The sequence below is a fragment of the Nomascus leucogenys genome, chromosome 9 (assembly GCF_006542625.1).
Source record: "Nomascus leucogenys isolate Asia chromosome 9, Asia_NLE_v1, whole genome shotgun sequence".
Taxonomy (NCBI): domain Eukaryota; kingdom Metazoa; phylum Chordata; class Mammalia; order Primates; family Hylobatidae; genus Nomascus; species Nomascus leucogenys.
In genome coordinates, this window is record NC_044389.1 from 18,092,358 (window position 1) to 18,104,766 (window position 12,409).

Sequence of the window (12,409 nt, forward strand, 5' to 3'; positions counted from 1 at the left end):
CAAAACTGGGCGGCCATTTAGGCAGACACTGAACTAGCTGCAGGAGTTTTTTTTTCATACCCCAGTGGCACTTGGCACCAGTGAGACAGAACCATTCACTCCCCTGGAAAGGGGGCTGAAGCCAGGGAGCCAAATGGTCTGGCTCAGCAGGTACCATCCCCGTGGAGTCTAGCAAGCTAAGATCCACTGGCTTGAAATTCTAACAGCCAGAACAGCAGTGTGAGCTTGACCTGGGATGTTTGAGCTTGGTGGGGGGAAGGGCATCTGCCCTTGCCAAGGCTTGAGTAGGCGGTTTTCCCCTCACAGTGTAAACAAAGCTGCCTGGAAGTTCGAACTGGGAGGAGCCCACCGCAGCTCAGCAAGGCTGCTGTGGCCAGACTGCCTCTCTAGACTCCTCTCTGGGCAGGGCATATCTGAGAAAAAGGCAGCAGCCCCAGTCAGGGACTTATAGATAAAACCTCCATGGGACAGAGCACCTGGGGGAAGGGGTGGCTATGGGCACAGTTTCAGCAGACATGAACGTCCTTGCCTGACATCTCTGAATACAGCAGTGGATCTCCCAGTGCAGCATTCGAGGTCTGATAAGGGACAGAATGCCTCCTCGAGTGGGTCCCTGACTCCTGTGCCTCCTGACAGGGAGATACCTCCCATCAGGGGTTGACAGACACCTCATACAGGAGAGCTCTGGCTGGCATCTGGCAGGTGACCCTCTGGGACGAAACTTCCAGAGGAAGGGACAGGCAACAATCTTTGCTGTTCTGTAGCTTCTGCTGGTGATATCCAGGAAAATAGGGTCTGGTGTGGACCTCCAGCAAACTCCGGCAGACCTGCAGCAGAGGGCCCTGACTGTTAGAAGGAAAACTAACAAACAGAATGGAATAGTATCAACATCAACAAAAAGGATGTCCACTCAGAGACCCTATCTGAAGGTCACCAACATCAAAGGCCAAAGGAAGATATATTCACGAAGATGGGGAGAAACCAGCACAAAAAGGCTGAAAATTCCAAAAACCAGAATGCCTTTTCTCCTCCAAAGGATCACAGCTCCTTGCCAACAAGAGAACTGGATGGAGAATGAGTTTGATGAACTGACAGAAGTAGGCTTCAGAAGGTGGGTAATAAACTCCTCCAAGGTAAAGGAGCATGTTCTAACCGAATGCAAGGAAGCTAAGAACCTTGAAAAAAGGTTAGAGGAATTGCTAACTAGAATAACCAGTTTAGAGAAAAACATACATGACCTGATGGAGCTGAAAAACACAGCACAAGAACTTCATGAAGCATACATAAGTATCAATAGCTGAATTGATCAAGTGGAAGAAAGGATATCAGAGATTGAAGATCAACTCAAGGAAATAAAGTGAGAAGACAAGATTAGAGAAAAAAGAGTGAAAAGAAATGAACAAAGCCTCCAAGAAATATGGGACTATGTGAAAAGACCAAATCTACATTTGATTGATGTACCTGAAAGTGATGGGGAGAATGGAACCAAGTTGGAAAACACTCTTCAGGATATTATCCAGGAGAACTTCCCCAACCTAGCAAGGCAGGCCAACATTCAAATTCAGGAAATACATAGAACACCACAAAGATACTACTCAAGAAGAGCAACCCCAAGACATATAATCGTCAGATCCACTAAGGTTGAAATGAAGGAAAAAATGTTAAGGGCAGCCAGAGAGAAAGGTCAGGCTACTCACAAAGAGAAGTCCATCAGACTAACAGCGGATCTCTCAGCAGAAACCCTACAAGACAGAAGAGAGTGGGGTACTCCTGAAGGAAGCACTAAACATGGAAAGGAACAACTGGTACAAGCCACTGTAAAAACGTAAAAGTTGTAAAGACCATTGACTCTATGAAAAAATAGCATGAACTAATGGGCAAAATAATGAGCTAGCATCATAATGACAGGAACAATTTCACACATAACAATATTAACGTTAAATGTAAACAGGCTAAATGCCTCAATTAAAAGACACAGACTGGCAAATTGGATAAAGAGTCAAGACCCATTGGTGTGCTGTATTCGGGAGACCCATCTCACGTGCAAAGACACACATAGGCTCAAAATAAAGGGATGGAAGAATATTTACAAAGCAAATTGAAAGTAAAAAAAAAAAAAAAAACGCAGGGGTTGCAATCCTAGTCTCTGATAAAACAGACTTTAAACCAACAAAGATCAAAAGAGACAAACAAGGGCATTACATAATGGTAAAAGGATCAATGCAACAAGAAGAGCTAACTATCCTAAATATAAATGCACACAATACAGGAGCACCCAGATTCATAAAGAAAGTTCTTACAGACCTACAAAGGGACTTAGACTCCCACACAATAATAGTGGGAGACTTTAACACCCCACTGTCAATATTAGACAGATCAACAAGACAGAAAATTAACCAAGATATCCAGGACTTGAACTCAGCTCTGAAACAACAGAACCTAATAGACATCCACAGAACTCTCCACCCCAAATTAACAGAATGTACATTCTTCTCAGAACCACATTGCACTTATTCTAAAGTTGACCACATAATTGGAAGTAAAACACTCCTCAGCAAATGCAAAAGAATGGAAATCATAACACTCTCTCAGACACAGTGCAATCAAATTAGAGCTCAGGATTAAGAAACTCACTCAAAACCGCAAAACTACATGGAAACTGAACAACCTGCTCCTGAATGACTACTGGGTAAATAACAAAATGAAGGCAGAAATAAAGATGTTCAATGAAACCGATGAGAACAAAGATACAACGTACCAGAATCTCTGGGACACATTTAAAGCAGTATGTAGAAGGAAATTTATAGCACTAAATGCTCACAAGAGAAAGCAGGAAAGATCTAAAATCGACACCCTAACATCACAATTAAAAGAACTAGAGAAGCAAGAGCAAACAAACTCAAAAGCAAGCCGAAGACAAGAAATAACTAAGATCAGAGCAGAACTGAAGGAGATAGAGACATGAAAAACCCTTCAAAAAAATCAATGAATCCAGGAGCTGTTTTTTTTTTTTTTGAAAAGATCAACAAAGCAGATAGACCACTAGCCAGATTAATAAAGAAGAAAAAAGAGAAGAATCAAACGGATGCAATAAAAAATGATAAAGGGAATATCACCACTGATCCCACAGAAATACAAACTACCATCAGAGAATACTATAAACACCACTAAGCAAAAAAACAAACAAAAAAACAAAAAAACAAAAAAAAACTGAAAATCTAGAAGAAATGGATAAATTCCTGGACACATACACCCTCCCAAGACTAAACCAGGAAGAAGTTGAATCCCTGAATAGATCAATGACAAGTTCTGAAATTGAGGTAGTAATTAATAGCCTACCAACCAAAAAAAGTCCAGGACCAGATGGATTCACAGCCGTATTCTACCAGAGGTACAAAGGGGAGCTGGTACCATTCCTTCTAAAACTATTCCAAACAATAGAAACAGAGGGACTCCTCCCTAACTCATTTTTTGAGGCCAGCATCATCTTGGTACCAAAACCTGGCAGAGACACAACAAAAAAAGAACATTTTATGCCAGTATCCCTGATGAACATTGATGTGAAAATCTTCAATAAAATACTGGCAAACTGAATCCATCAGCACATCAAAAAGCTTATCCACCATGATCAAGTCAGCTTCATCCCTGGGATGCAAGGTTGGTTCAACATATGCAAATGAATAAACGTAATCCATGACATAAACAGAACCAATGACAAAAACCACATGATTATCTCAATAGATGCAGTAAGGCCTTCGACAAAATTCAACACCACTTCATGCTAAAAACTCTTAATAAACTAGGAATTGATGGAATGTATCTCAAAATAATAAGAGCTATTTATGACAAACCCACAGCCAATATCATACTCAATGGGCAAAAACTGGAAGCATTCCCTTTGAAAACCGGCACAAGACAAGGATGCCCTGCTCCCCACTCCTATTCAACAGAGTATTGGAAGTTCTGGCCAGGGCAATCAGGCGAGAGAAAGAAATTAAGGGTATTCAATTAGGAAAAGAGGAAGTCAAATTGTCTCTTTTTGCAGATGACATAGCTGTATATTTAGAAAACCCCATCTTCTCAGCCCCAAATCTCCTTAAGCTGATAAGCAACTTCAGCAAAGTCTCAGGATACAAAATCAATGTGCAAAAATCACAAGCATTCCTATACACCAATAACAGACAAACAGAGAGCAAAACCATGAGTGAATTCCCATTCACAACTGCTACAAAGAGAATAAAATACCTAGGAATCCAACTTAACAAGGGATGTGAAGGACCTCTTTGAGGAGAACTACAAACCACTGCTTAAGGAAATAAGAGAGGACACAAACAAATGGAAAAGCATTCCATGCTCATGGATAGGTAGAATCAATATCATGAAAATGACCATACTGCCCAAAGTAATTTATAGATTCAATACTATCCCCATCAAGCTACCATTGACTTTCTTCACAGAATTGGAAAAAACTACTTTAAATTTCATGTGGAACCAAAAAAGAGCCTGCATAGCCAAGACAATCCTAACCAAAAAGAACAAAACTGGAGGCATCACACTACCTGACTTCAAACTATACTACAAAGGCTACAGTAACCAAAACAGCATGGTACTGGTACCAAAACAGATATGTAGACCAATAGAACAGAACAGAGGCCTCAGAAATAACACCACACATCTACAACCATCTGATCTTTGACAAATCTTGACACAAACAAGCAACGGGTAAAGGAATCCCTATTTAATAAATGGTGTTGGGAAAACTGGCTAGCCATATGCAGAAAGCTGAAACTGGATTCCTTCCTTACACCTTATACAAAAATCAACTCAAGATGGATCAAAGACTTAAACATAAGACCTAAAACCATAAAAACCCTAGAAGAAAACCTAGGTAATGCCATTCAGGACATAGGCATGGGTAAAGACTTCATGACTAAAATACCAAAAGCAATGGCAACAAAAGCCAAAATGGACAAATGGGATCTAATTAAACTAAAGAGCTTCTGCACAGCAAAAGAAACTGTTGCCAGGAGCAGTGGCTCACGCCTGTAATCCCAGCACTTCGGGAGGCTGAGGTGGGCAGATCACGAGGTCAGGAGATTAAGACCATCCTGGCTAACATGGTGAAACCCTGTCTCTACTAAAAATACAAAAAATTAGCCGGGCATGATGGTGGGCACCTGTAGTCCCAGCTACTCAGGAGGCTGAGGGAGGAGAATGGCGTGAACCTGGGAGGCGGAGCTTGCAGTGAGCCGAGCTCACGCCACTGCACTCCAGCCTGGGCGACAGAGCGAGACTCCGTCTCAAAAAAAATAAAAAATAAAAAAAATAAATAAATAAATTAAATAAATAAATAAATAAACAAACTATCATCAGAGAGAAGAGGCAACCTACAGAATGGGAGAAAATTTTTGCAATCTATCCATCTGACAAAGGGCTAATATCCAGAATCTACAAAGAACTTAAACAAATTTACAAGAAAAAAACAACCCCATCAAAAAGTGGGTGCAGTATATGAACAGATACTTCTCAAAAGAAGACATTTATTTGGCCAAACAACATATGAAAAAAGCTCATCATCATTGGTCATTAGAGAAATGCAAATCAAAACCACATTGAGATATCATCTCGTGCCAGTTAGAATGGCAACCATTAAAAAGTCAGGAAACAATAGATGCTGTAGAGGATGTGGAGAAATAGGAGCTTTTACACTGTTGGTGGGAGTGTAAATTAGTTCAACCATTGTGGAAGACAGTGTGGCGATTCCTCAAGGATCTAGAACCAGAAATACCATTTGACCCAGCAATCCCAATACTGGGTATATACCCAAAGGATTATAAATCATGCTGCTATAAAGACTCATGCACACGTATGTTTATTGCGGCACTGTTCACAATAGCAAAGACTTGGAACCAACCCAAATGCCCATCAATGATAGACTGGATTAAGAAAATGTTGCACATATACACCATGGAATACTATGCAGCCATAAAAAAGGATGAGTTCGTATCCTTTGCAGGCACATGGATGAAGCTGGAAACCATCATTCTCAGCAAAGTAACACAAGAACAGAAAACCAAATACCACATGTTCTCACTCATAAGTGGGAGTTGAACAATGAGAATACATGGACATACGTAGGGGAATATCACACACCAGGGCCTGTTGGGGGGTGTGGGGCTAGGGGAGGGATAGTATTAGGAGAAATACCTAATGTAGATGACAGGTTGATGGGTACAGCAAACCACCACAGCACATGTATACCTATGTAACAAACCTGCATGTTCTGCACATGTACCCCATAACTTCAAGTATAATAATAAAAAAAGAAGTGTTTTTCAGACCTCATTGACAGTGACACACAGTCAAAAATAAAGTTTGCTTCAAGACATAGTACATATGTACTGAAATACAAGTTTTCATAAAATATATACACTCTAACAGAAAAGACTGTCCCACACGCTGGCTGGGACAAGATGTTTTGGGAATATAAGCCACAAAACTCTTCTTGGAAATCAATTGTATGTCTGATTAAATGCTTAAGCAATTTTCTGATGAAAAAATAGAATCAAAAAGTTTTTTATACTTAGAAAAATTCTGGTTTATTTGACTAATTATTTCTGCTCTGCCATTTTTATTAGGAAAAGTAGAGGCAAAGGCCAAGTATGTAAAAATAGAGAATAAGATGGAATATCCTATCTGTCCAACAATTAGTGGATTACTTAAATTATGGCAGGTTTTAAAATATATGTATAGGATGATCCAATTTTTAAATAAAATGGAGCACACACATATACATACATACAAATATATAAGCATAGAAAAAGATCTTAGTAGTATTAGCTGAATTTTCTCAGGGTAGATGGGATTATGTAAATTCATTATGTTATCCTTGTGATTATCTATGTTTTTTGATATTGCCTTTGTAATAAAACTTAGTCAAAGAAATTAGAAGAGAATCTTACAATTAGGCATTAGGTTGTTCCAACTAAACATGTACACATTCCTTGCCCATAGCACTTAGCCATTAAATATGTTGAGTGAAAGTTTTTTCAAATCAATCTCTCTTTGGATATATGATTTTTTTTTTCTTTTCCAAAGTACCAAAGGGATATTTTGGTAACCACTTTGGTGGAATAATTTCAAAAGCATTGTCTTATGACATGTTTTCAGATTGCTACATATGAATACATATTGTTGATTCTAATTTTTAGAATCAACGATTTTTATTTGGTCAGCAAATACTCAACCTTCTTACTTAAACTGACACCTAAATATTTATTCTGGTTCATTTGCTTGAGGTACTTAGTATCTCCTCACCCAATCTAAATCTTGTTTCCCTAAAGAAAAGGGAAAACTTATGAGCTGTTCTTAGTTATATAGACTTTTTCACTAGTACTCTTTTTTATAATTTTTAAATGTCTCAGTGCTCTCTTAAATGAAGTGTTATATTTGAGTCTCAAAAAACTCTCATAAATTAGATTCAGTAGATGCTAAGTTACTCCTGTTTGACACACCAGAGAATTATTATAGAGAAATTAAATGAGTGATAATAATTATAGCTGTCATTTATTTTGATACACATTAAATATAAAAAGTCTCCCTAATTACTTAATGTAGGGGCCATAAAGTATGCTGCTCAAATCACCAGCTGCAAGGAGCATAATTGACTGATGGACCCAGCTGCTGCCCCTCTTGATAAATATGGAGACAAAGACTCTCCCAGAAATGACAGCACCACTGGAGCACTAAGGCAGGCCCATTTGGGTAAGATGTGGGACTTGTTTCAGGGCCTGTCTGAATCTTTCTTGGAAATGCATTGCAGTCTGACACTTTTCTTACCCAATTCTCCCTCCTTCCCTCTCTCCTTCCATAGGTGTCAGACCTGTCTATGGTCTTAAAGCTCTCCCTGCCTTCTCTTGCTGTCTCTTCCAAAAAGTATCTTGCATGTCCAATGCTGTCTTAGCATCTGCTTCTTGGTAGGCCCAACCTAACACAAGTGGCACTGAGCGTGGTCTGAGAAAACAAGTAGTAAGATGAAGATTTTTAACTGGCCCACTCACTACCAGGAACAAAGAGTATGTCATCCTAGTTGGTAGGCAGGTGGCACATGAATAGTCCTTGGCACAATGTGGTGGCCTAATTGCTAAAGATTTCACCAATAGTGACCTAGGAAAACATCTCATGGAGGGGAATGTCCTTCAGGTGTGATGATTCAGGTATTTGAGATATGGTGGGGAAATGCTTACATATAGTAGAGTTGGCTGATTACAGCTAAGCTGAATTAGTTCCCTGCAGAAAGAAAATGAGAAATTGAGGGCAATTAACAATCAGTCAAGGGTTAGGTGTGAGTGCCTGAAGGACTCTAGGGTAGCTTAAAACAGACCATTATCTTCCACAGTGGAAGAGCAGACACAGCTGAACAATAGACTGTAAGTCTGATAGAGTATGTTTGGATGCTCAGCCTAGACAGGTCTGGTGTACTAAAGTCAGTACTCCAGTTGGGGAGACCTGGAACCTTGAAACATGGGATTGAAATACCTGAATTTCAATACCTGGAGTACCCTGAAACTTCAAAGCTTGCAAGAGGTGGCCCATCCTTCTCTAATAATGGCTGGAAATTCCCCTGTGCTGGAAATTGCCTTAGAAGCCTCTCCTCCACAAGGCGAACAGTGCCTCCCTCAGGAGCTGCCCCTCCCCGCTCTTTTCCTGGCTTCTAGGCTGATATCTAGGGTTAAGTTCCAGCATAATCCAGCTGATGACAGCTGAATAAGAGACAAAAGAAAAAACCCACCAAGGAAGTACAAGAATTGTTAATACCATGTACCAGGAGAAGTCAGATGAGAATCTCTGAGACTGAATTTTCATGGCTAGAAAATAAGACTGGAATAATTTTTTGACTTAGAGAATCTTTCTTAGGATTTAATACCCTGTCAAGGGCTCCAGGATGTCATTGCTAGAGTGGCTTTTATTTATTTATTTATTTATTTATTGAAACAGAGTCTTGCTCTTTCAACCAGAATGGAGTGCAGTGGTGCAATCTTGGCTCACTGCAACCTCCGCCTCCCAGGATCAAGCGATTCTCCTGCCTCAGCTTCCCGAGTAGCTGAGATAACAGGCACACACCACCACACCCAGCTTATTTTTGTATTTTTAGTAGAGATGGGGTTTTGCCATGTTGGCCAGGCTGGTCTCGAACTCCTGACCACAAGTCATCTGCCAGCCTCGACCTCCCAAAGTGCTGAGATTATAGGCGTGAGCCACTGTGCCTGGCCTAGAGTGGCTTTTACAAAGCTGAAAAAGGTGAAGGACAACACTGACTGGAGTGCAAATTCCCAAGATGGCCTAGGAAAAGGTAGAGGAAGGGATAAAGATGCTGAGAATGGGTAGATTTTGTGAGGGTGGAAGACTCATAAGAGAAATATGTTGTCTGGAATGGCCCAGAGAACGTACTATTCACTAAGGCCATTTTAGGAATGCATTGGTTAGAGTTGCCAACATCATCAGTTATGGCTCTCCTCTAAAAGCCAGAGAGAAGGGGAGGTAGTAAACTGACCTTGCTGAAATCCAAGGGGATGATGGAGCTTTGATGGAACAGAGGCCAGGTGATGGGGCTTAAGCACCAGGAACCAAGAAGGCAGAATTCCCATAATGTCTGGCTCAGTTGGAGGGGCAGCCAAAAGAGTTTGAACCACGGGAAGTTATAGAAATGGTTAATGGAGCATAGCATTCCTAGGGGCAAAATAGATAGCCAACAAAGCTACTACTTAATATCTGCGAACAACAAAAAGTGTCAAGAGTGGAAGAATATGATGATAAGGATGGCCACCCAATAAAATGTCCAATCTCTTGCTCAGTCACCTGAGCCAATTTTCAGTTCCAGAACTCATTAACTGAAGAGATTGCCAGGTTCCTAAGAAGGACCATGTGAACCATGTTAAGAACATCCTGTAATGATTCCCTCAACTCCTCTGTAGAGGCCATTTCCTTGAGTGAATGTATGTTAGGTAGAGATGAATCCCTAGGTATTTTGAGATCTATTGGATACAGAATCTGAGCTTATTTTGGTACTTAGAGATCTGAAGCATCTATGAGAATGCATCTCTCAGGTCTCTGCCTGATAGCCCCAGCTGCTGTGGTCTAAAATCCATTAGCACATTCATGCTGAGGCTGCACTCCTTCCCTCATGATGACTGAGCATGGCAGGGATACAAATGCAGGCTCATTCCTGGGAGGTGTGGGATTCCTCTGACCAGCAACTTTGGGCTTGAACACCCCCACACAGCCTTGTTGAACTTTACTTAGAATTGCAATGCTAAGACACTTCCGCCCGATCTTCCTGCCCTCAGTCCTTCAACTGGGGTCAGAACTGCGTCATGGTTTGATAGCTGTCCCAGTCTCTTCTGGCTGTCTCCCCATCTCTTCTGGCTGTCTCCCCATAGGTTTTCCCCTCTGAATACATTTCTTGCATGTTCAACCCTATCTTGGTCTCTGCTTCTTGAATGACTTGGACCAACACAATGGTCCCTGTTAGATTGGGAATTGTAAGAGCTATGTAACAAATGAAGCTCTAGATAAAGTCTGGCCCATAGTAGGTCTTGTCCATTGTGGACACACAGTAAGTCTGCAGATCCATCCAGTGGTCACATACCCAGGCCCTGAATGTCTTACCAGTATTGTTATATTTCGTGATTGGAGTAACCCAAACATTGAGTCCCTATCCTATGGTATAATAGCTATTACAGTGGTGAAGGCCAAGTGGAAACCTCAGCAACCACCTGCCTCTCTACCAAGATAGTTATCCAAAAACCTTGTTGCATCCCAAGGTTCATGATGGAGATTTTTGTCACAATTGAAAACCTAAAGGATGCAGGGCTGACTTTCCGTGTCATATCAGCAGTCTGTCTCCTGTAGAATCTAGAGAATAGCTATAGACTACTGCAGACTTAACAAGCCTCATTGTGTTGCTATGCCAGATGTGGTACCAAGGATTGAACAGATTAATATGGTCTCAGGTACACAGTATAAGGCCATTGAAGTAGAGCATTCATTCCTTTTCATTCTGCTTAGAAAAGAGCTGGGGTCAAAAAACTATAGCCTGTTAGCCAAATTCAGCCAGCTGTCTCTTTTTGTAAATAAAGTGCTAATGGAACACAACCATGATCATTTGCTTACCTATTGTCTGTTTGCTTTCACTCTACAATTTCAGAATTGAGTAGTTGCAACAGAGACCATATGTGAAGCCATAAATCTTTACTCCCTGGCCCACTACAGAAAATTTTGCTGACTTTGAAAAAGAGAACACAAAACAGTTTGAATTCACATGGAATGGACAACAGTATTCACTTACCGTTTTGGGCACACAATGCTCTGTTAACTCTTTTGCCCCGTGTCATAATATAGTCTTAATAGATCAGGACAACCTAAACATCCTACAGAAAATCACTCTGGTCCATTACATTGGTTACATCATGCTGATTGGACACAATGAGCAGGGGGTGGCTAGTACAATGGAGAATTTTGTAAGGCACATGCATTCCAGTGGGTGGGATATAAAACCTAAGAACATCTGACAATTCAGTGAAGTTTTTAGAAATCTGGTAGTTAGGAGAGTTTTGGCATATCTCCTACTAAATAAAATTGTCATATTTTGAATCCTCTACCACAAAGAAGGGAGCACAATAGTTGATGGGCTTCTTTGGGTTTTGGAGGCAACATATTCCACACATAAGAATACCTGTCCAGGTGATGTGTTGATTTACGTGGAAGGCTGCTAGCTTTGAGTGGAGTCCAGAGCATAAAAAATTCCATAGCAGGTTTTAAACTGCAATACAAGCAGCCCTACCACTTGGATCATACAATCCAGAAAATTCTGTGGTGTCAGTGGTGGGAAAAGATACCATACCATGCTAATGACAAGCCCCAGGAGGAGAATCATAACAGATGCCTCTGGAACAAGACAGCATCTGCAGCAGAGTGTGATTTGTTTTTTTTTTTGAAAAACAGATCTTGAAATTGTTACTGGACTCACAGAGAAAGAATACTTGACCATGGGGCACAAAAGTATTATACATCTAGAATAACACATTATGACCTAGACCAGACCCACCAAGTCATGGAGTCAGGTGGGCCCAGCAATATTCTATCTTAAGCTAGAAATGATATATTGGGATCAAGCTTGAACAGGACCAAAAGACATGAGTAAGCTGCATGAGCAGTGTTATGGTCTGAATATTTGTATCCCTCCAAAATATATATATATTTAGGTTTAATTACCAGTGTGATGGTATTAGGAGCTGGGGCCTTTGGGAGGCAATTAAGTCATGAGGGTAGAGCCCTCATGAATGGGATTAGTGCCCTTAGAAGTAGCAATACAAGAGCTTGCTCTTTCTGCTCTCCACCATGTGAAGAT